The sequence below is a fragment of the Trachypithecus francoisi genome, unplaced genomic scaffold, assembly GCF_009764315.1.
Source record: "Trachypithecus francoisi isolate TF-2019V2 unplaced genomic scaffold, Tfra_2.0 Lachesis_group21, whole genome shotgun sequence".
In the NCBI taxonomy this organism is placed as follows: domain Eukaryota; kingdom Metazoa; phylum Chordata; class Mammalia; order Primates; family Cercopithecidae; genus Trachypithecus; species Trachypithecus francoisi.
The window spans coordinates 3,560,793-3,580,660 of NW_022681467.1; the positions used below are offsets into that span (position 1 = coordinate 3,560,793).

General features: G+C 43.3%; 1 long non-coding RNA gene across 1 annotated transcript; it reads left to right on the plus strand.

Moving 5' to 3' along the window:
- Positions 1-664: 664 nt before the first annotated feature.
- On the plus strand, positions 665-18,083 carry LOC117068234. Its single transcript, XR_004431036.1, has 3 exons — positions 665-892; positions 1,104-1,263; positions 15,847-18,083. It is a non-coding gene; the product is annotated as an uncharacterized LOC117068234 (long non-coding RNA).
- Positions 18,084-19,868: the final 1,785 nt, after the last annotated feature.

Below are 19,868 nucleotides of genomic sequence, written 5' to 3' on the forward strand. Positions count from 1 at the left end.
AATCTATATAAAGTTCTTCATCCTCAGCAAGACTACCTGACTGTAGGCAGTTTACCTGATTAATCAAAGTGTACTTATATCACTGATGATAGAGAACTGTAAGCTTCTTCACAGCATTTCCTCAGTCACTTGCGTATAGATGGTATTCACATTTAGTCCTGCATGTCTAAAAGCTGGAAGAAGTTCCCCACAGCAACAGGACAAGGGATGGCACAGGTGCCCTCCAATCCAGCTAGTGAAGTCAGAACTAACTTCCTCAGTCCACACTGAGAAGATAAACTGGTCCAGGACCGGCTGGTTATCACATGGGGTTTGGAATCCATTAGTACTGAATGTTCTTGTATTCCCTCCTCCCGTCCTTCCTCCAGGCATTGCCCTCCATCTCTCTGATGGTTCATATGTGGTAGCCAGCGTGTACAGGATATGGCTTCATTTTCCTGCTGTGATCTCCTTTGTGATTTCAAAAAGGTTAATTCATTACTTGGTAGAAAATGTGAAATTCAACAAAAATATTGCCTTTCTTACTAAGCAAACTAAGCCTGGTCTAGCTGGGGATATGATGTAACAATTTTCTTGGTGATCTGCCCTCAAACCATCAGGTTTCCATAGCCTTAACAATGTAGCCGTGGGCCATGGGGAGCTAGCATTGCCTCCAGGGTGACGTCACAGTTCCTGAATCCTTGCACTAGGTGGGGCCAGCCTCCTGTTGTGTAGACTCATCACTATACCAGTCCTCTGTTCCTGGTCTCTGGAGCTTCTATTTGGGAAAGTGACCCATTAGCTTCTGAGGACCAGGGTGAGAGAGGACAAGCTTGAATGCCCTTCACAATGGGGAGATGTGTGCACACCGGACAGACATCAGTTCCTCTATCAGTGCACAGGTAGCTGCAATGTAAGCGGCTAGTGTGCAGGAACAGCCAGAGAGCTGGAGGATAAACACCTTGGCTTCCTTCTCCTGGAGGGGACAGTTCTGAGTCCTCATGCCCCCGCCCCCCTCCCTCAGAGACCACACCTCGGCTGCTCACAGCAATGGCTGCCCATCAACTCACCCTTCCATGCCCCCACCTCCACACTTCTGGCCCCTCTTCCTCGTGCCCTTACAGGTGATTCCTGGAATCCTCTCTCCAATAAACTGCTTGACTCCAAATCCTTGTCTTCGGCCTGCATGTGGGGAGATAAAACGCAGACAAAGAGGTAGACGTGAGCAGATGCGCTCCCCTGAACAAGAGATAAGTGGGCTGAGAGGTGAAGGAAGAGGACGAGGTAAGAGAGCGGGGATGGGGAGAGTGGTCTAGGCAGGAATGCACATGCAAGGGCTCTGAGCAGGCACGGCCTCATGGAATCCCCAGGCCTGCCCGGTTCCATTTGGAAGGAGGGCAACTCAGGGTTTCCAGTGCTGAGCGGCGCTCTTGGCATTCGAGGCTCACTCTTTGCCATGGGGGCTGTCCTGTCACTGTAGAGTGGTAAGAAGCATTCCTGGCCTCTACCCACTAGACACCAGAAAGATCCCCCAGTTGTGACAACCAGAAATGTCCCCAGACACTGTTAAATGTCCCCTAGGGGGCAATGTTGCTTCCTGTGGAACTGGGGTACAGGGCTCTGAAAAGATGAGGAGGGAGAGTTGGCCGCTGCCAGTGTCCCCCTTCCTTTGCACATTCATGGACATGTCCCTTGCCAGGTCCTCCTTAAGGCTGGTGACTGGCCAGGCTGCCTGTCCCTTGGCCTGCTGAGAGACAGGAGGGCTTGTTGGCTCAGTTGCTTTTCAGAGGCCTGACTGGTGGACATTCTTGCCTTTGTCCACTAGATGGACCCATTGCAATGCTGTACCCAGGAGACGAGGGTTGGCCAGAAAGGTTCCAGCTTCACTGAGATGGAGAATTTGGTGTTTGAGGCATTTTCTAGTTGAATTTTCCTGACCCCTTCAAGTCCTGGAACCCAAAATGTTGTGTTTCTCCCAAGTGCGTTCGTGGGTGCAGCTGTGTGGGGAGAGGCAGCCAGGGCTTGGCCGTGAGCTCCTGTAAGCTCACGCTGGGCAGGTGTGAGTTCCAGCACCATCGCTTCTTCCCTGCCTGTAAAGTCGGGGTAAACAAAATGCTTATTTCACAGGGCGGCCACGAACGCTAAATGAGACACGACTAGTCAAGTGTGGAGCCCAGGCCCATCTCCCAGAGGAGCTCAAAACATATTAGCAGCCCTTACCATTGGAGCCTCTGCCTCCTAGACCTGCCCCAATATCTGTGGAGGGTGGGAGCAGAGTCGCTTTTCCTCACTGAACCTCAGTTTACTCCTCAGAAAGAGAGCAGTGATGATGTCCTCTCAAGATACCCTCTAACTCCACAATCCCTCTCTCTATTGATCATGTAGGATGAGGCAGTCCAAGTTAAAACAAACACTTTGTTCTTAGCATCTCATTTCATTTCCATAAAAGCCTTACAGGACACACGCTTTTCTTATCCTTATCTTACATAAAGGTAAACCAAGGCACAGAGGGCTCAATGGGTGAGGAGGGATTCAAACCTGGCTGTCTAGACCCGGCGCCCACATGGCTAACCACCCCATAACCTGCAAGGAAAAATGGTTGTTGTCATTCCTTCTGCAAAAGAAGGACGGCTGCTTGGTTCACAAAGGTTAAAGTTATTTAGCAAGGGGAGCTCAAAGGGCTTTGACTGCATTGCAGCCTGGGAGTCAGAGCAGGAATGCAAAACAACCACGAGCTGGTATTGTGTCCGGACCCTTCTAGGGGTTCCTTGAAAGGAGCTATTTTCCTTTTATTCCTATGCAGGGGTTGGCAAACTTTTTCTGTAAAAGGCCAGAGAATAAATAGCTGGCCATATGGTCTCTGTCGCAACTACTCAACTCTGTCACTGCAGCACAAAAGCAGTCATGGACAAAGTGAAAACAAATGGGAGTGGCTGTGTACCAATAAAACTTTGTTTATTAAAGGCAGGCCGTGGCCTAGATTTGGCCTCCTGGCCACAGTTTGCCAGTCCCTGAGCTAATGCAGCACTTTACCCCAAACTTGTACCGAAGTTTTAGTTGCACCTCACCTGGCCAAAAGCCACTAAACGTGGACCGTGTCCCCAGTGTGGGATTCCTACGTGGCCAAAGATAAAAAGCATTTGGCTTTTATTGATAAGGTGTTTCTAAGTGGAATATGTCAGAATGGGTCAGGCTCTAATGAGTGTCTGGGAAACAGAGCCTAGGCAGGTCCACGGGGAATGTGCTGGCTTCTCTCCTCTGGGTCTGTCCCAGAGAGCCTGCAGGCAGTCCACACAGGGGACACGGTTTCTCTGCCCAACTCTGAAAGTAGATGACATGAAACGTGTGAATGATACTTTCTCACATCACACTACGTCAACCTGCAGAAGCTTGCACTGCATGTGCATGTGCTGGTGCACGCCCGGGAAAGCAGCAGCTGACTGGGACCCACTTTGCCCTGTGCAGAGATGGGAAGGTCTGTCTAGAGTGCCTGCTTATCTGCTTCTGGTGCCCCACACGGTCCCTGTCTATTCACTGCTAGGGAAGAATCCTGGTTCTGCTTCTGTGACAAGTTGTACGAATTGCCCCAATCCAGCCAACTGCAGTGTTAAGACTCAGCAGTGGGTAGCCAGAGGTGGGTTCTGACTTGTAATGCTACATGGGTCCTCACCAAACCTGAGAAAGTATCAACTCCTTGTAAGGAAAAAGATATCAGGGAATTATCAACACATCTGATAAACCTATATAGCTCCAGGAAGAAACACCAAGTTAATGTAGCTCTTAACCAACAGCAGCATACATCTTTGCACATTTATTAAACCCTATAAAACCAACAAATTCAAATTATCAGCATTAGTTTAACATGATCGATGGTGTTTTGGGTGAAACTAAATCATCATGTTGAATAGTAGAAAGATGTCTTGGCTGCATGCTTTCCTGATGGAATGGCTTTGGTGACATCATCCTCACATTTCCAGTAATTTTCCTGAAAATAGTGAACTCATTTTAACTACAGTTTCATTATGTTGATGGAGAAATCACTTCTAATTGTGCATTACAGAACAGAATACTCCAGAAAGCAAAAAACTACCATAGAATGACAAAAATTTTCTTTCATATTCTCTGTGTTGCAAGAGACCAGTTGCAAGGTGGCACATATACAGCCTGAGAAAGCTGTTGGCTCAGAAAAAGGGTAGCATCTTAGCTGCTGCCAGCCACTTGGGAATTGATAAGCCACTGTGATTCAGTTCTTGCTGCTTCCCTCTTGTTGATGCATTATAAGGCTTCTCCATATAGGTGGCTCCTGGCCAGCTTGGTGACAAAGACATAAAGACCTTTGCAGCTGGGCAGCTCTGCTGTTGGGCAGCCTTGCTAGCCAGTGTGCGCCATGTCTTCAAGAAAATGGAAATGGAAATTTTTGAGATTCTCATTTGAACTTGGGGATCCCTAAGAGTACAATACATTTTGTCCTATCAATACACAGGAAGGTGGCTTTTCCATGCAACAGGTTTCTTGTTTAAGCAGTAAGTGTTTTTTCTTAGATGCTTAGGTTGCCACTTGTAAAAATTTTACTTCACATTCATAGTTCGAGGAATGTTGACTAGTCTGCATTCTGAGTTTCTACCACAGTTTCATGTCAGCTTTTTTTCCTAAAAATGATTTTATAACATCTACAGAGCCAATCGCTTACCAAAGAAATAGTTTGCTGACTTTGTTATGTGAGTGGGAAATAATATTTAATGTGTAGAAATTAGGTTATTAATTTGTCCAGGAAGTATATTCTTTTTCAAAATTCACCTATGTCTGTAATTTTTGGTTTTGTTTTTGCGCTTGTGTTCATCTTTGGGGTCATGGAAGCAAACAATTCTATGGGTAAAACCACATGGAATTATTATTTCTGTAGGTCAAACATAGAAGCAAATATATTAACATATGATTCAGTCTGATAGAATATAGTCATATCATCAGCTTTACTGATGTGATGCACAGGCATTCTCATTAAAAAAAAACAATCCCCAAGCCAGATTTCAAATCTGAAAACTAAATGTAAAGCTTCTTATTCAGGAAACAAAATTGCAAAGCTGGCAATGTGATGGCCATGAGGAGAGACAGAGCTGGCAGTGTGATAGATAATTAAAGGCAGCTCAGGGTCCCTGACCCGCAGCTTCTGCCCCAGTGGATGATGAACGATGCCGGGAACAACACCTTTGGCGACTCGTGTTCTTATAACCATGTTTTTGGAAGATGTAGCGGAGAAAATTTGCCAGCATGATTTGGTTCTCTCACTTTCTAGCTTTAAGTTTGAGCATCAGCTGGAGCTTTGGTGAGAAGAGATGAAGGGGACTCTGGGTCAAAATTTCCTCTGCTTTGCAATTTCCCTCAAGTGTGAACCTCTGAGCAGGTCGAGGGTCCATTATGGACGATGGCCGTACGCAGAGCTGACAGCAAGGAGAAAATGACCCAGCAGGGAAAGAATTAAAAGAATGTCACCGTTGTTTGCTCTGGCTCACTTTCTTAATACACCAGTCACCTTGACATTTCTAAAGGAATTTTTCAAGAGCCTACCTTTAAAAAGTATGCAACTTGTCCAAATAAAATGTTCACAATCACCAGGTGGGCCCCCTAAATTTTGGCTGTGCTATTCCTCTCACAAAGGTGTGACTTGAATCTTGTTTAACCAAAAGGCACCTATACTTTTGCTGGTAAGAAAGTATTTTCCATTTCAGGTGACCGAGTGTGGGATACCTGGCCTTTGCCGAATGTCAACACTGTTTGGGGCTTCTGGTGGTTGCTCAGTGACCCTAGATAAGCACATTCATGCTTAGCAATTCCAAGGTTTTTACTTCCAAGCTTGGGACAATACAAATCATTAACATGTTCTGATCCCAAGAAAAGGACTTCTTCGTTTAACAAATAACATCAGATGTGAAAAGCAGTGGAATCCCTCTTGGTCTTTCAGTATTGCATTTGTGTGTGTAGAGCTGGGTTTATTACACATTTGCCTATTGCAAAATTCTATTAGACCAAACTCCATTAAAATATCCAACAGTGGCAGAACACAGCAAAGATTTATATCCACAATTTCATTAATCGAGTGTGCAGGCATAATATAATTCAGACTGAGTATCCCTTATATGAGATACTTGGGACCAGAAGTGTTTCAGATTTCACATTTTGGAATATACTTACTGACTGTGTGTTGCAAATCCCAAAATCCAAACTCCAAAATCCCAAATCCAATGAGCATTTTTTTAAGGCATCATGTTGGCCTTCAATAGGGAGCATTTCAGAGATCAAATTTTCAGATCTGCAAATTCAACCTGTACTGAATTGAGAAATGGCTCATGAGGAAGCCAACATTGAGGGAGACTTTGAAGGACAGGTTAGATTTTGACATGAATTGGACTTTGGAGTCAAACTGCAGCTTCCAAATTCTGGGCTCAGATCCACAAAGACAAATCTTTAGCTCAGTTCAAGATTCTGTTATTAAAAAGTGTGCGACCTTAGGGGAGGTTAGGAACCATTAGGAGCCTCATGTCCTCTCCTACAGGGCAACAGTAAGAATCAACACTGCTGAAAACCCTGTAATTTGGGACTAACACTTGGTAAGTATTTTACAGCACGTGTGATTGCGTCTGCTACTACTGTGCTATTAGCTATTGTGATCATCCTCACCACTTGTGGTAGGAGGCATTATTTGCCATAAATCTTCATCTCTCCTGCATCCACACCCTTGCCAAGGTAAGGTGGGTGTGAACTATTTTCTTGCCCCTTTACTTTGGGCTGGAGCATTCAACTTTGTTTCACCAATAGCCTGTAGAAGAAGGGACTGTTTTCTGGTTTTGAGCCTTGGAATCAAGAAGCTTTGTATGTTTCCACGTTCCCTCTTATTTTTCCTCCAGTGACATGAGAAGAAGTCCTCCTTGGTCACTACTGTGCCTGCAGCCTTGGCTCAAAACAAGCACCGGTGGAGCTGAGACCCCCTTGCCCACCCACAGACCAGCACTGAGAGCAAAACCACCTGGGCCAAGGCAGCTTGGAGCAGAACTGCCTGGCAAAGCCCAGCCCTGATCAGCTGAACCCAGAGAACACACAGGCACATGAGCAACAGTAAATGACTGCTGGATTACGCCATTGATATGAGGATGTTTTGTTATGCAGCTAAAGCTAACTGATGAATTATTTCTGATAATTTCAATACCAGAGGCTGTTGAATAAACAAAAGTCTGATGGAGGGGCTATATAGGATGGAAACTGGAAACAGCGGGAAAACAGGGTATGGAAAACAGAACAGTGGGAACTAAGGATTAAAGAGCATGGAGATTACAGAGGTCCCTGAGGATAAAGCTAAGGAGCCCAGGCTTTACCCATTTTACAGAGGTATCCCCTGGAGGCTTTAAGGAGGTTGAGGTGAACAAGCAGAACGTTAGGAGAGGTGATAGGACAGCTGCTCCTTCTCATACAGGCCATGCAGGATGAGGCTGGTCACCTGGCACCACAGCTCCCTGCACCCTCCTCCCATCAGGCATTGGAGAGGCTGTCCAGTTAGTGGTCTCCCTTCCTTTCCCTGTCCAGAGTGGCCTTGATCATCTTTTCTCCCGATTTTAGCATTGATAAATACACCAGGGGGCAGTGAGGTGGCATCCCAGACCCTCTCTCCTTCCTGACAAATCCACTATCCTGGACATTGTCTAGACCTGGGACTGTGGCTAAACAAGAGTAACAGACACTAAACCAGTGATCTGCACTTTGTCCCTATATTGTCGGCAGCTCCAGCAGGGCTATCCTCTGAAGCAGAGTCACAGAGCCAAGTGTAGCAAGAAAAGGCTTGGTGATGCTGGGGGAGGAGGAACTGGCACAGAGGAATCCAAAGGAGCCTTGGCAGCATCACCGTAGACAAACCTGTGCCCGCTGACTGCCCTACTCAGACTCTGCCTGTCTGTGGTGGCCCACTGTCCTCGGGGTGGATCAGCCTGGAAGTTTCATTAAAGTGAAGGGGACAGGGGGATTGTGGACAGTGTTGGGACCCAGCAAAGCCCTGGGCTTAACGGATCAGAACCAAAACCCCAGCTCTACATGGGCAGCCCTCAGTTTTCATGGGCCAGCCCCTTCTGAGAAACCCAGCCAGGGAGGAGCACAGAACCAGCAACAGGGGATGCTTCTAAACCCCTATCTCACTTGATAAGCTCATCACCTTCCAAGCCTCTGAAGAATGTTTATGTTCCTGTAAGTTTCTGAAGCCACGTTCAAATCGTAGCTCTACCACCAATGAGCTGCATGCTGGAGGGGAAGTGACTTCACCCCAGGCCTGAGTCCCACATGCCTAGACTGGGTGAGAGGGCCTCCCCACAGGCTCTCCATAAGGACAACCTGCACCCTGTGCCTTTAATGCACTTAGAGCAGCAGGTGCCTCAGTAAACGCTCACTGCCATTCTGCGATCATTATTGCATTTACTTCCTGGGGCTGCTGCAACAAAGTCCCACAGCCTGGGGGAGCTGAAACAGCAGACCCTGACTGGGCCATGGTTCTGGACACTGGAAGTCTGAAATCAAGGTGTGGTCAGGGCTGGTTCCTTCCGAGGACTGTGGGGAAGACTGTTCCACGCCTCTCTGCAACTCCAGGTGGTTTGCAGGCAACCTTTCCATTGCTGGCTTTGCAGACACATCACCCAGTCTCCGTCTTCATGTTCACAAGGCGCTCTCCCTGAGTGTGTGTCTGTGTCCCAGCCTCCCCTGTTTATAAGGACAGAGTCGCATCACATGAGTACTATTACTCTAATAGGACCTCATCTTAACTAACTACATCGCAAATAGCCCATTGCCACATAAGGTAGCATTCTGAAGTACTAGGGGCTAGGACATCAACATAGGAATTTGGGGAGCACATAATTCAACCCGTGACAATGATTAGCATGTTATTATTAAGAATATGTAACCACTATAGGATGAACGCAAATACTGTAAAATCCTGCTCATAGGTGTGCGGGGATTCAATGGCATCATTGGAAAACTGTCGGACACAAAGAAGGGGTTCAACAAATGCTGTTTTACTTCCTCACTGTCAGCGTAAATGTAGAATGTATTTGCTCATTGGCCCAACAGACATGTTTTGGCTTCTAATTTTATGCCAGCTTTACGTATACATGCTTATACGTTGTATGTGACATTTTGTACATGTAAACTTTAGTTCTGCCTTCTAATGTTATTTTGAAATCAACTTTCCCTTGTTAAAGTGTTCTTTTTAAATTATATAAAATAGCTGAATAATATTTTAAAGCCAAAATGCTACAATTTACTTTCCATGTTTTATAATCTGCTTACATTCAGATGGTGTACCATCTTGCATTCTGTTATGAAACAGCACAACCATGCATCTCTAACCCTGCCACCCTACCCCTGGAACTTTATTTACTATGAAATGTCTCTTCGTACTTTCATTTGCATTTATTGAGAACTGGAAGGTAGAACCTACTTCCCTGTCAATGTTGACCATCAATATTTCCTCCCACATGTGGCTTCTGTTTCTGTCTCTGGGCAGATTTATTCTAACCTGCCCTCAACTCTGTAAGAAGATGGTTCATTCTCTAGGGCTGGTCCAAGCCTCCTGGCCTGGTGCTTACTTCAAATTCACTTAAATCTGGCGTAAAAGTTTTCAGGACAGGCTGGATCAAGCTGTGCCCTTGTGTGAGCACTCCCTGGACAGAATGTCTGGTCATCTTCTGTGTAAAATCTTTCCCACGACTCACAAGTAGAAATCAGGAGAGGAGGGAGGTAAGAGGTGCAAGCCTCTGCAGCTGTCTGGAGAGTCAGCAAAGGGGGACAGAATCTTTAGTTACTTCACATGTGTAACAATATGCCTGGGTTTTGTTTTGTTTTGTTTACATTGTTGAGTTATCACAAGAAGTGGTGTATAAAAATGTCAAATAAGCAGATTCTCTCCCTTTCTTACTGACCACATAACTCTAAGAAGCGTGGCCAGACCCATGGCTCAGTGGCATCTATACACAGCCACATATAAGAAAGCCAGGGATGGGTGGCCTCATCGTATCCCAAGCACAAGGCCTCATCCACGTAGCCCTGCTGGTTTGATAGCAGCAACATAGACAAGCTCTGGGATTTTTATTTGGTGGGCTTGTCTACTCTCTAGCTCACCCTCAAAAGGGGAAGTGCCCAGAAATTCACCAGCTGAAGCAGGCATGGAAGATCTGGGCCCATTTGCTCATTTGTTCCTTGCACAGAGTTTAGGAAGGTACCCATCCTGCAGGAAACACAACCTGGTTTCTCGAACACATGCGTTGCAAAGAAGGGAGACAGGAAGATAGGGAGAAAGGGAGAAGGTCAGGGCAGTGGAGTGCGAGGCAAAGAGAAAGAAAGGGAGAAAGAGACGGGGAGGACACCTACCAGTTAAAGGAGAATGAAAACAACTCCTTGCAATAGGTAATGTAGCTGCTAATTCAAAGAAACCGCTAAAAAAAGATGATGATATTTATGAGGTAATTAGAAATATAAACATGAACTGGTTATTTGATGATACTGAGGAAACTGTTGCTCATTATTTTACATACAGTGATAGCATTGTGATTGTATTTTTTCCCATTTTTATTTTAGATTCAGGGGGTACATATGCAGGTTTGTTACCTGGGAATATTGCGTGATGCTGAGGTTGGGGTACAAATAATCCCATTCACTGGGTATTGAGCATGGTATCTAATAGTTGCTTTTTCAGTTTTGACCCCCTGCCTACCCCTCACCTCTAGTAGTGCCCAGTATCTGTTATTGTTTCTTTATGTCCATGAGGACTCAATGTTTAGTTTCCACTTATAAGTGAGAACTACTGGCTTTCTGTTCCTGCCTTAATTTAATGAGGATAAGGGCCTCCAGCTGCATCCAAATTGCTGCAGAGGGTATGATATTGTTCTTTTTTTAATGGCTGCATGGTATTCCATTGTGTATTTGTGCCACATTTTCTTTATCCAGCCGATATGATTATATTTTTTAAGATGACTCCTTATATTTTAGTGGTACACAGCAAAACATTTACTGGATAAAATTATGTGATGGTGAGAGCATAAAGAAACCAGTTGGCTGTAAGTTTGTGCTTAATTAAGCAGTGACCTAGAGTTTTCACTAGGGAACCCACTCTGTAAATGTCAAGATAAGGAGACCTTTTCTCTGAACTCATTCAGTATCTAAAGAGAAAAGTTTCTCCAAGCTTTTTATCAACAGTGGGGTGAGGAGCGAGCCACCTGCGCTGTGGGTGATGCAAAATTGATAGGGGCTGGTGTCTGCACCTCACCCTTCAGCTTCAGGATGTCATACAAACTTTATTTCGTGAAGCCCTGGGTCCCACCCTGCCTTCTGCTGTGCCTGGAGTAGCTAAGTCAGGGAGTCTCTTGTTTCCATTTCTCCCAGTAATGTGGTCTGCATGGGGAAGGCAGGCCTATGCCTGCATGGGGAAGATCGTTGATGATGCTGAGGTTTGAGGCACAAATGATTCCATCACCTGGGTACTGAGCATAGTATCCAACAGTTAGTTTTTCAACCCTTGCCCTCCTGCCTCCCTGCCTGATAGTGTCATCCCTTCCTTTCCAGTCCCCCCCTCCAAGCCTTGTGGAAGTGCTCATTCCTCACTCTGCTCTGGGTTGGTAATCCTTCCTGCACACAGGAAAGGAACACGTGAGAATGGCAGCTCAGTTCCAGGTAGGATGCAGGCAGCCTGCAGCGCTCCCCCGAAGGCTTGGCTCAATCACACATGCTCATCTGCCCATTTGTCAACAAGCAGGGACCAGCTCTGCCCACAGTGCTGGTGGATGCAGAAAACCAGGTCCCCGCTGTCCGTGAGTTTTGCCCTGGTTAGACAGTGTGAAGGTATCAAATGACTGAAGACAATTAGCATCCAACAATGAGAAAAAAAACTGAAAACATCGATGTGGATTACAGTTAACCCAAGCTGGTAGTCTATTTATGTAAAGTTTGGACAAAACTAACCTAGCCTGATAAATGTTAAGTCAGAGGTTGCCCTGGTAGGGTCAGGGAAGGCGGTTAGCTGGGCACACATGTGAAGGACTTTCTGGAGCAGTGGAATGTTCTAGATTTTGATTTGGGGAAACTGTCACATCTTCTGTCAAATCTCACTGAACTAGAGGAAGTGACACTTCCCTGAGAGTACCTTGTATATGATTATGATTTCTGAGATCATGTCTATGTTTTATGTATTTGAGAAACAAAAGTAAATCAAAAGGGCAGAGAAAATCCTCCTGCCAATGGCGGCATGGAAAAACTCACTCTGTCACATATACATGAAGTTGATGAGTGACAACAATTTGATGTCTTAACCAGGGGTTCTTGTCCTGGTCTAAGGATGTATTATGACAAAGGCCCCAAAACCCCCTGAAATAAGATGCAAAATGTCGTTCATATATTGAGTTTTCTAGGAATGGAAGCCACTGTTCCATCAGATTCCCAAAATCGTTCCCGACTCAGTGGACTTAGAAACCTCTCTTCTGAAAAAAAAAAAAAGTCTCATGAGTTAATGCTGAAGTATGCAGGAAGCATAGAGCCCAGTGCCTCTGTTCCTGGGGAATCACATTTTTCCTGAAAGCTTCCAGAAAGTTGAGAGGCTGGCATTTGCTTCTCTTGCTCTGCCACCACCTGCAGAGTGAATGAAGAAATATAGAGGCCACTGTCTACCATGGCTTTGAGGGTGGGGTATGTAGTAAAAGATAAGGAGGTTCCTTTAAAAAAAAATTGAAAATAAAACTACTAATATTATGACTGCACTAATGCACATTCCCACCAGCAATATAAAAGGGCTACCCCTTTCTCCACATCCTAACCAGCAGTTATTATTTATTGTCTTTTTGATAGTGGCCATTCTAACGTAGGTGAGATGATATCTTATTTTGGTTTCAATTTACATTTTCCCTATGATTAGTGATGTTGAGCATTTTTTCATATACCAGTTGGTCATTTGTATGTCTTCCTTTGAGGAATGCCTATTCAAGTACTTTGCTCTTCTTTAATTTGGGTTATTTAGGTTTTTTAATTTGTTTTGTTTTCTTTTTGCTATTGAGTTGTTTGAGTTTCTTATATAGTTTAGATATTGTCCTCTTGTCAGATGTAGAGTTCGCCAGTATTTTTTCCCATTCTGTAGGCTGTATCTTCACTCTGTTGATTGTTTCCTTTGCTGTGCAGAAGCTTTTAGGTTTGATGTGATCTCATTTGTCTATGTTTGCTTTTATTCTCTGTGTTGGTCTTCTCCCAAAAAATCTTTGCTCAGATCAATGTCATGAAGCACTTCCTCTATGTTTTCTTCTAGGAATTTTATAGTTCTAGGTCTTACATTTACATTTTTGTTTATTTGTTTGTTTTGTTTGTTTTGAGATGGAGTATTGCTGTGTCACCAGGCTGGAGTGCAGTGGCACAATCTCGGCTCACTGTAACCTCTGCCTCCTGGGTTCAAGAGACTCTACTGCTTCGGCTCTTGAGTAGCTGCGACTACAGACACACACCACCACACTCAGATAATTTTTGTATTTTTAGCAGAGATGGGGTTTCACCATGTTGGCCAGGATGGTCTTGATCTCTTGACCTCGTGATCTGCCCACCCTGGCCTCTCAAAGTGCTGGGATTAAAGGCCTGAGCCACCATGCCAGCCTACATTTAAGTTGTTAGTCTATCTTGAGTTAATTTTTGTTGATTTTATATATGATGACAGACAAGAATCTAATTTCATTCTTCTACTTTGGACACCCAGTTTTACCAACACTACTTATTGAACAGACTGTCCTTTTTCCATCGTGTGTTCTTGGGCATCTTTGTCTAAAATCAATTGGCTGTAAGTGTATAGATTTATTGCTGTGTTCTCTTTTGTGTTCCATTAGTCCATCTGTCTGATCTTGTACCAGTACCATGCCGATTTGGTTATCATAGCTTTATAGTGTACTTTGAAGTCAGGTAGTGTGATGGCTTACAGCTTTGTTCTTTTTGCTTAAGATTGTTTTGGCTATTGGGGGGTTTTGTGATTTTATGTAAAGTTTATAATTGTTTTTTATATTTCTGTGAAGAATATCATTGATACTTTGATACAGATGGCATTAAATCTATAAATATTTTAGTAGTATAGATATTTCAACAATATTAATTCCTCTAATCCATGAACATGGAACCTCCTTTACATTTATTTATGTATTCTTAAATTTGTTTCACCAGTGTTTAGTAGTTTTTATTGCAGAGACATTTCATCTCTTTCATAAATTTATTCCTAGGTATTTTTGTAGCTATTGTAAATGGAATTGTTTTCTATACTTCTTTTTCAGATAGTTTGCTATTAGCATACAGAAATGCTATTGACTTTTGTATGTTGATTTTTGGAACCTGCAACTTTAATGAATTGGTTTATTAGTTCTAATAGCTATTTAGTGAAGTGCTTAGGATTTTCTATCTATAAGCTCATGTCATCAATAAGCAGGAACAATTTAACTTTATTCCTTTTGACTTGGATACTTTCTATTTATTTCTCTTGCCTATTTGCTCTGTCTAGTACTCTCAGTACTTTGTTGAATAAAAGTGGTAAAAGTGGGCATCCTTGTCTTGTTCCTGATCTCAGAGAAACAGCTTTCAATTTTTTGCCTTCCAGAATGATGTTAGCTGTATGTTTTTCATATATAACAAAGTATTTATTTTGTTGAGGTACATTCCTTCTACACCTAATTTCTTTTCTTTTTTATCATGAAGGGGATGTTGATTTTTGTCAAACACTTTTGCTGCATCTATTGAAATAATCATATGGTTTTTAATCCTTCATTCTGTTAATGTGATGTATTATGTTTATTGATTTGAGTATGTTGAACTATCCTTGCATTCCTAGGATGAATCCCACTTGATCCTGCTGAATGATCTTTGTGTCATACTATTGAATTTGGTTTTCCAGTATTTTGTTGAGGATTTTTACATCTCTTTTCATCAGGGATATTGGCTTGTAGTTTATTTTGTTGTTGTTGTATCCTTTTCTGGTTTTACTATCAGGGTAATACTTGCCTTACAAAACTGGTTTGAAATAATTTCCTTTTGTTCAAGTTTTTGGCCTAGTTTAAAAGTTGGTATTAATTCTTCTTTAAATGTTTGGTGGAATTCAGCAGTGAAGCCATCAGGTCCTGGGCTTTTCTTTGATGGAAGATGTTTTATTATTGATTCAGTCCCTTTTGTCATTATTGGTCTATTTAGTCTATTGATCTATTTTTTCATAGTTCAATCTTGGTAAGTTGTATGCATCCTGGAAAAAATCTTTTTTTTACGCACTTTATATATCAAACAGAATGCAGAGTGAGACATGGCATTTGTTGTACATCCCTATGCTGATGTTGAAATTTCATTGAGGTAGTTTATTTTCTATTTTCCCATCTTTCCGCTTTGCTCCTCTGGTTTCTTGATACCATCCTTTCACTCTAATGACACTGTAGTTATTCCTTTACCAGGCTCAAAGTTTTCTCTTCTCCAGCGCACTCCTCTCATGCTGCCTCTGCTTGGGCTGCCTTTCACTTCAACCCATCCTTCTTTGTTGATATCTCACCACCATTCAAAGCAGTGCTCATGTGCCTTGCTGACCTGCCTTGACTCCCTAGCTCTTCCTTGGGCCCCTAGCACATGTGATAAATGGCTTGCAGAAGTGGCCCCAAAGTTCCTCCCAAGCATATATCCACACCTGTTTGCAATCTGACTCAATTTCCATCAAGAGATGGAGTCTATTTGATGCCTCTTAAATCCAGATTGGACAAATGCTTTGGCTAAGGAGACATCAGAAAATATGGCACAGTGAAGATTTGAAAAGTGCTTGTTCAATGGATCTTGGCCTCTTTTGTTGCTCAGGATACTTCTGCCTCCAAGAAAATGAGACTGGGTTGTCCTGCTGAAGGAAGAGAGTCACATGGCTATTGCTCAGATAACATCAAGCTAACCACCAGGCATGTGACTGAGACCATTTAAGATAACCCAGTTTCAGCTGAGCTGATACAGAGCAGAAACACTGTCCAATAACCAAGGGAAACTGAAAGATAAGTAATGTTTCTTACTTTAAATCTCCATATTTGAGTTGATTTCTTATCCAGCAAAAACTACCTGATATGACACCTTCACAACGCCTTTCTATATTCCAACTTAACTGTAGCATCCTTGACCACAGAACCACTTTGACTGACATCCTCTGAAGCTCCTTCAGGACTCAGATTCTGCCTCACTCATTTAAGGAGCAAAGGACATATTTGTTGATTGACAATCTTGTCCAAAGTTTCCACTGTGCTTCAAGGATCAGTTAGTAATTTAATTCCTTTAGAGGCTGGCTTAGGTCCCCAGGCACCAGCTAAAAACAAACCTGCTACATCAAATCTTCTTGAAAAAAAAGCCAACAGATCGTAAGCTTTGAAATCAACTGTAGGATCTATGGAGGAGCATTTTGCTAGGGCTTCAAAGACCATAGGCATTAATATAATCTCACCCTTCAGACTCAGATCCTCTCTCTGATTTCTCCTTCAGTTCCTGCAGAGAATTTGAGGTCAAAGGGAATGTAAGAGTCTGCTAGTTCAAAAGAATTGAGGTGGGGATGATTAAAAATTGAATCTCAGCTGACAAAATTGAGAAGTAAAGTTTCTCTGAAAATATTATTTTCATAGTTAAAAGGAATTTGCATATATATAAATGACTTTCTATCATGTAAAAATGCTTCCACAAAAATGTACATAAGAGTTTCACCTCAATGTTGAAAATGAGACAGTTGGAGTATATGATGAGTAAGAGCTTATAAATACATAATACTATATAGAGTTCTGACATCCTGAGATGCTGTCCACCTGTCCCTAACAAAAGCCATAAATTCCCAGAGGGTCATATAAAGTAAAAGGTTATTTTGAACATTCTAAATTAGTTTCTGGGAAAGGAGGGCAAGATTTCTCTCTTGTGCCCTTTGGGTCCCCACAATCTATTTATTAAGACAAGTACTAGCCACTGTGATGAAGTTTATTTCTCACTCGTGTAAAGTCCAAAATGAGCCATCAAGATAGGTGACAGAGGGTGGGGTTGGGTACAGAAAGTACACTCCACACAGTGGCTTAGTCATCTTCAGCATGCAAATTCTGTGGCCACACTGAGAGTCAATCCAATCAACACAGGAAGACAGAAAGGGTGATGCATCAGAAAGTTTTATGCAGTGGGCCTAGAAAGTAGTGTACATCCCTGTGCCCATATTTAATTGGTGGATCAGTCACATGATCACATCTAACTGCAAGGGAGGCTAAAAATGTGGTCAGCCTCCCACAGATTGTCACCAATAAATGATTTCCCCCATAATAAGAGCATCACATGGATCATGTCACATCCAGACTTGGGGATTCAGTGACATCCAGCTAATACAGAGTTTTGGTAGGAGGTGTGATTGCATGCCAAAGTTACTTCCCATGTAAAACCAATAAACAAATTCATTCAAAAACACTAGTTTATGATATATTATACTCCTGGGACAATGCTAAGATCTACAAGTCATAAAAGAAAAATACACCATAATGTCTCCCTATTGGGAGCTTATAGTTAAACTGAACACATTTGACATATTCACTGAAAGATGTGTAAATAATGCAGCATCAGTTTCTAAGTGTGTTTGCCTGTCATAGATAAGTGTATATTTATACATTTTTCTAACATATTTTTCCAGAACATAAGACAGTACACAGAGTTTAGAGATAGAACAGATCCTGCTATTGTTTGAATGTCCCCTCCAAAACTCACATTGAAATTTAATTGCTATTGTGACAATATTAACAAGTGAAACCTTTAAAAGGTGATTAATACTGTTATTATGGGAGTGCACTAGTTATCATGGGAGTGGGCTCCTGATAAGAGGATGCATTTGGCCCCCATTTCCCCTCTCTGTCTTGCACACTTCCTTGCTACGCACAGCCTTCTGCAATGGCATGACCCTGACCTGATGCTAATGCCATGCTCTTGTACTTTCCAGCCTCCAGAACCATAAGCCAAATCAACTCCTGTTTTTTGTAAGTTACTCAGTCTGTGGTATTCTGTTATAGCAGCAGCAAATAGATGAAGAAATAAAATGGTACCGAGAAGTGGGGTTTTTGCTACAACAAATACCTGAAAATGTGGAAGCAGCTTTGAAACTGAGTAATGGACAGAGGCTGAAAATACCTGTGAAAGGTATGTACAGATTTTGAAGTAGCTGGTTAGGAAAAGCCTAGATTACTGTGAATAACACGTTAAGGGAAATTCTTTTTTTTGTTTATTTTTTATTTTTTTTGAGATCGAGTCTGGCTCTTTCCCCCAAGCTGGAGTGCAATGGCACAATCTCAGCTCACTGCAAGCTCCGCCTCCTGGGTTCACACCATTCTCCTGCCTCAGCCTGCTCAGTAGCTGCGACTACAGGCGCCCGTCACCACACCCAGCTAATTTTTTGTATTTTTAGTAGACAAGGGGTTTCACTCTGTTAGCCAGGATGATCTTGGTCTCCTGACCTCATGATCCGCCCACCTCGGCCTCCCAAAGTGCTGGGATTACAGGCATGAGCCACCCCGCCCAGCCATGTTAAGGGCAATTCTAATGAACGCTCAGAAGAAAAGGATAGCTGTAGGGGAAATCTGTAACTTCTTAGAGATTACTTATGTGTTTGTGCCCAAAACATTGGAAGGTAAAGGCCATTCTGATGAGGACTCAGATGGAACTGAGGAACAAAGTATCCGAAACTGAACTAAAAGAAAATCCTTGTAGCAAAGTAGCAAAAGCCCTGGCTGAATTGTTTACCGGCCCGAGGGTTTTGTGTAATGCAAAACTTTAGAGTATGACAAAAATATGACTAAACTAGGATATCTGGCAAAAAAAAAAAAAAAAAATCTAAGAAGTAAAGCATTCAAGCAGCTGTGTGGCTACTTTTAACTGCATATGGTAAGAGGCAAGTGAAGAAAACTTATTTAAAGACAGAATTGCCGGGCGCGGTGGCTCAAGCCTGTAATCCCAGCACTTTGGGAGGCCGAGACGGGCGGATCACAAGGTCAGGAGATCGAGACCATCCTGGCTAACACGGTGAAACCCCGTCTCTACTAAAAAATACAAAAAACTAGCCGGGCGAGGTGGCGGGTGCCTGTAGTCCCAGTTACTCGGGAGGCTGAGGCAGGAGAATGGCGTGAACCCGAAAGGCAGAGCTTGCAGTGAGCTGAGATCCGGCCACTGCACTCCAGTTTGGGCAACAGAGCGAGACTCTGTCTCAAAAAAAAAAAAAAGACAGAATTTATAATTAAAAGGTAAGTAAAATCAGAAATATAGAAAATTTTCAGCCATGTAAATAGTGTAAAGGTGTCTTCGGGAGAACAAACCAAGGGTGTGGTGAAGTGATTGTTTGCTAAAGAGATTATCATGGATAGAACAGAGGTAAGTGCTGTTCATCAAGACAATGGGAGAAAGACCCCAGAGGCATTTCAGCCGTCTTTGAGGCTGCCCCTCCCATCACAGGCCCAGAGCTCTAGGCAGGCAGAGTGGTTTCAGGAGATAAACTTGGGGCACCTTTGTGGGGCTCACTGCCCATGGTCACCTGGAGACTCTGCTCCTCACATTCCAGCACAGCACTCCTTGACATCTTAAGCCATGGTTCAAGTGGGCCCAGGTGTGACTCGACTAGATGCTCCAAAAGATGTAAGTAGCAAACTCTGGCAGTGTCCATGTGGTGCTAATTCCACATGCTCACAGAATGCAGGAGCTTTGGAACCACAAGTTCCTCCACCTACATTTTAAAGAATGCCATGGGCTGCTTGGGGACCCAGGCGGAGACTTGCTGCAGAGGCAGAGCCGTCCACTAGGGTAATGCCAAGTGGAGTTATGGAAGTGGGGCTACCTGA